The sequence below is a fragment of the Bidens hawaiensis genome, unplaced genomic scaffold, assembly GCF_021521415.1.
Source record: "Bidens hawaiensis isolate Kalapana, Puna unplaced genomic scaffold, B.hawaiensis_p1.1 tig00048947_1, whole genome shotgun sequence".
In the NCBI taxonomy this organism is placed as follows: domain Eukaryota; kingdom Viridiplantae; phylum Streptophyta; class Magnoliopsida; order Asterales; family Asteraceae; genus Bidens; species Bidens hawaiensis.
Genome location: NW_027498746.1, coordinates 88,350 through 93,963, shown reverse-complemented (window position 1 = coordinate 93,963; position 5,614 = coordinate 88,350). Strand labels below are relative to the sequence as shown.

At 37.4% G+C, this 5,614-nt stretch overlaps 1 pseudogene; it reads left to right on the top strand.

Annotated features, from left to right (window-relative positions):
- Nucleotides 1-1,320: 1,320 nt before the first annotated feature.
- LOC143597725 (acetylserotonin O-methyltransferase pseudogene) lies at nt 1,321-5,225 on the top strand (annotated as a pseudogene).
- Nucleotides 5,226-5,614: the final 389 nt, after the last annotated feature.

Sequence of the window (5,614 nt, the reverse complement as noted above, 5' to 3'; positions counted from 1 at the left end):
GATGATAATGCTCATGAAGAGACACATGAACGACCTAAGGTTGAAGAGGGTGAGCTTAGAAGAAGCAAACGGCCAATGACTGAAAAATCTTTTGGTCCGAACTTCTTGACTTACATGGTTGAAGGTGATCCAAGTACCTACCGCGAGGCGATTTTCTCTTCAGAAGGGCCTCAATAGAAAGGATCTATCAAAAATGAAATTGATTCTATTTTGCAAAATCATTCTTGGGAGTTAGTAGATCTTTTTGCCCGGTTGTAAACCACTTGGATATTGTTGGATATTCAAAAGGAAGATGAAAGCTGAAGGCACCATTGATAAGTACAAGGCGCGATTAGTGATCAAAGGTTATAGACAAAGGGAAGGTCTAGATTACTTTGATATTTACTCGCCTGTAACATGGATAACCTCAATTACGTTGGTGCTTGTAATTGCAGTTCTGAGAAATTTGGAAGTACATCAAATGGATGTAAAGACCGCATTCCTAAATGGAGACCTAGACGAAGAGATATACATGAAACAACCTGAGGGTTTTTCAGCTCCTGACCAGGAGGGTAAAGTTTGCAAACTCATCAAGTCCCTATATGGATTAAAGCAAGCACCAAAACAATGGCATCAAAAGTTTGATCATGTCATGTGTGACAATGGTTTCAAAATAAATGAGTGTGAAAAATGTGTCTATGTGAAAGACACACCAGGAGGTTATGTGATATTATGCCTTTATGTGGATGATATGCTTATCATTAGGAGTGATGATAAAATGATTAAGTCAACTAAAGACATGTTGAAAGCATGGTCAGACATGAAAGACATGGGTTTAGCGGATGTGATTCTTGGAGTAAAGATCACTAGAATCCAAAATGGTATTGTCTTAAGTCAAGCTCATTATGTGGATAAGATACTTGAGAAATTCAGTTCTAAGGACATCTGTGTTGCTCATACTCCGGTTGATACCACCCAACATTTGAGTAAAAATCGAGGAGAGGGTGTGGATCAATTAGCGTACTCAAGGATCATTGGTGGTCTAATGTATCTAATGATTTGTACTAGACCCGATTTGGCTTATGCTATGAGCAAACTAAGCAGATATACTAGCGATCTAAGTTTTGAGCATTGGAAAAGTATAATAAAGGTGCTAAGATACTTGAGATACACAAGAGATTATGGACTACATCATAACCGCGATCCAAAAGTGATTGAAGGATACACTGGCGCAAACTGGATATAAAAGATTCCAAATCTACAAGTGGGTATGCTTTCACACTTGGAGGAGCAGCTATAGTTTGGAAGTCTTCGCAGAAAACTGTTATAGCTAGGTCCACGATGGAATATGAGTTTATCACCTTGGATAAGTCGGGAGAAGAAGCGAAGTGGTTACGTCAATTTGTGGAAGATATTCCAAGATGGCCAAAGCCTTTTTCAGCTATTTGCATACATTGTGATAGCCAATCAGCGATTGGTAGAGCGGAGAGCTCGATGTACAATGGAAAATCAAGGCATATTCGGCGTGGCACAACACGATACGACAACTACTCTCAACGGGTGTTATCACGCTTGACTATGTGAAGTCAAAGGATAAAATTGTTGACCCGTTAACGAAAGGCTTAAGCAAAGAGTTAGTTCACATATCGTCAAGAGGAATGGGACTAAAGCCCATGAAGTAAGTGAGTGCCAAGGAAAACGTAACCTATGAGATTGGAGATCCCAAGATCTAGGTTTAATAGGACAATCTAACTGTATGAACTAAGGTCACTGTGGGGGATTATCTCAAATAGAAAAAAAGGGAGTTTTATATTTCCTTGTCCATTCCTATAACAAATTATTGATATCGACGAGGTTAAGCATATGTATTTTAATTATTTGTGTAAAATCACCTATGTGAGAGAGAAGTGGGTTCGCTTCTAATGTAATTGTGGGGGGTGCAATTCCTAAAGCTCTCGCAGAACTAGGCAAGTGTTCCATGACCATAACAGACACGACAATAAGGGGTTGACCAGACCAGGAAGAGTGTTGTGTGAAGTGTAATAACATCTACACAAATGGTTGTTTGTTCAAAGACATCGCGTCTACTCACTACTACGAGACTAAGTATGCTTCACAAAGGAAGGTTCAAAACTAACGCTACCTATCTTGCAATACTCAACCATTTAATTGCAATGATGAAACTTGAAGGAAATGATCAATCTCCATTCATGTGGGGGATTATTGGAAAAATTTGGATTAATAGAAAAAAATGAGTTTTTGTTTTCATCAAGTACAAATATGTATTTTTCGCATTTTGGAATAGTTAAAATATATGTAATTGCGGCTAATATAATTGTTTAACTATTTCGTTTGTGTTCTATGTTGTGAGAGCTTCACAACGGACCAAATCGTGTCCAAAGCGGACATAAGATGAATGAGATATCAATATCTGAAGTTGGGTGTTTAAAATGTTAAAGCTGCCAATTTTAACAAATAAAGTTAAAGTGGGAACTTGTCCCACATTGGTGGAGCCGACTGCTTGCGATGTTGGGGTGCGCGTTCCGCTGGTCCATGTACGAGTCACACGCTAGCATGCATCATATGAAAGGTTGGGAGTTGATTTAATTGATTAAAATAATAAAAGACATTAAAGACGTTTAATGTTACTTTTTATGATCATCATTTTTTGTCCAACTCAAGAGCCTTCGTTCACTATATATATGAGCAAGATGAGTCTCACTTTTACAAGATCACCAACTTACATCAAAACACAAACACTCGTGAAGGTTGTCACGTTTTTGTTTCTACTCCATTATTTGAAGTTTCGAGTTCCAATTCGGGTGCTCGGTCCTCCCCGACAGTACTAACTGCTTCGGATGTTGTACCCTGGAAAACAGACGGGTTCTCTTGGGAGACCCACAATCTGTTTTAAGGGACCTGTGTGGAACATGAATCCTCAACCCCGTTTTACTTGTTTTATTTATTTTTGTTTCCTTATACTTGTTTAATTAGTTGTAACTTTTATTTTAAAGTATTGTAATTTACCATTTATTTATTTTGTATTGTAGTTCATATTAATAAAATTTGTGTTTTATTAACGAATTTCCTACCGTTTTTTGTTTTGATTCTTGATTGAAAGATTTTTTGATATCAATGATCCATATAAATAAGAATATATCTCCTTTTGGTTCAAACCTTACTACACTAATTTATATGGGAGATATGAGGGTTCAAACCTTACTACACTAATTTATATGGGAGATATGAGGGATCACCCTGGCTTGCCAGGGTTCGAGTCCTGATCTCACCCGATTTTACCGGCTCCTTGCTGTTGTGCTGTTTGGCGAGCGTGGGAGTCGGGATTTATCCGGGGAATCCCTCAATAGGTGGACCGCTAAGGGCTCCGCCTGTCCGGACTCGTAGCCGGCTTGGGCTACTTTTAGCCAATGAGGGCCGTGTACGGAGTACCCGGCGTTACTTAGTTAATAGTTAAAAAAAAAAGAATATATCCCTTTCTTTACTCATTGTTCTCGGTAGTAACAATAATAATAAATTAGTATCGTCTCTATCCAAAATCTCCTAACTTTTGAAGGAAATCTTAAAAATTGACATTTATTATTCAATAATTTGCTCTTATATTTCCATGAATTTATCACGTTTACGAATACTTACACTACATAATATCAGTATTTATTTGTTGCACTCGTTATATTGTTTATTATTATTTAGAATAACTTTCCCTGAGTATTTCATTTTTTCTTTAAAAAGATTAAAGGAAAATAGATCGTGAGTTTTCATATTTTCGTATTGATTTTTTTCAACCCAAAAAATTTAAATGAGAACCTTTTGCACTTTTCAAATACCAATAAAACTGAAGTAGATCTTAACAATGTCCCAGTTACCTAGCGTCCTTGTCATAGATGAGAAAACAATTACTCCGACTGCGCATTAAATTAAATTAATTAATAGGACATAAAAATACAATTTACCTTTTTAACGTGCATTAAATAAAATTGTTAAAAAATATCCAACCCTGCAAGCTTTCTTGCTATTTAAAGGAGGCTTAATGACTTAATCCTCACAATTCTTTCAAACAAAGAAATATGGATTCAGAGTTTCACAAATGAAGAAGTGGCCGCCCAAGAAGAGATATGGAATTTTATTCTTGGTTTCACTCCCACGGCTCTTGTGAAGTGTGCCATTGAACTTGGGATTCCTGATATCCTAGAAAATCATAAATCCCCGATGACACTTGTTGATCTTGCATTAGAGATCAAGTGTTCACAGTCTACGTTGTATCGGATCATGAGGTTCTTGATACATTATAAAGTATTTCAAGAAAAACCCATGTCTGAAACATCTGTTGGATACACTCTAACACCGATATCTCGGCTCCTAACCAGGAATGGAAACCATAGCATGGCTGACTTGCTTCTTTTAGAGAGCACTCCAGTTATGTTGGCTCCATGGCATAAGCTAAGTGGTTGGGTTTTGGGTAATGAAGACTTGCCCTTTGAAGCAGCACATGGGAATGATTTATGGGGATTTTGTGCGGAAAATCCGGGTCATAGTAAGCTTTTAAATGATGGAATGGCGTGTGATGCTAGGGCCGGGGTGGCGGCGGTGATAGGAGGTTGTCCAGAGGTGTTTAAGGGTGTAAGGACATTGGTGGATGTTGGCGGTGGTGACGGGACAGCTATACGGCTAATTGTGGAGGCTTTTCCATGGATCAAGGGGATCAATTTTGATCTTCCTCATGTGGTGTCTGTAGCTCCTAAAGCTGAAGGTGTTGAACATGTTGGAGGTAGCATGTTTGATCATGTTCCTAAAGCTGATGCTGTTTATTTGATGGTGAGTGTCACCAAGTCACTGTATGAGTCAAATGTTCTTAAATATACTTTAAATCAAACTTAATAATGTTGTAATGTTTTTCTTCACTTTTTTTAGAAAGTCTTACATGACTGGGCAGATGATGACTGTATTACCATATTAAGAAAATGTAGAAAGGCGATTCCTCAAGACACAGGCAAGGTGATTATTGTTGAAGCAGTTGTTGGACGTGAAGAAGATCACGAGTTTAAAGGTGTGGGATTGTTGCTTGATATGGTCATGATGGCTCATACGAGTAAAGGAAAAGAGCGGACCTCCAAAGAATGGTCATATGTGTTTCATGAGGCCGGGTTCACTCGCTTTACTATAAAACACATTCGATCTTATCACTCTGTTATTGAAATTTATCCTTGAATCTTCGTTCTCTTATCTGTTCTAATAATAAAATAGCATTGTCGAATAAAGTATGTTTTATCCCTAGCGTTAACCTTTTTATGTTTTTGTATTGTGCTACAATATAACAAAGGTTTTTGTGTGATAAAATAATAATATCATTTTCTTTATGCTAACAGGATTGCCCATGTTATTCTTTGAACTTAACTAGTAATTATACATGTTAACCCATCCTACACAGCGGGGTTAGCTTAGTCATATGGCGGTTTGATTGCAGATTTAAGCAACAGTAGAAAATTTGGTCCTAAATTAATACCGATAAAATCTACGTTATTATCACTTGGGTTGATTTGGAGATAACTATCAAGGCTACGCCGGTTACTTAGTAAACATTATAAAATTATAGCATTGAAGATTCTTTCCTCGGATG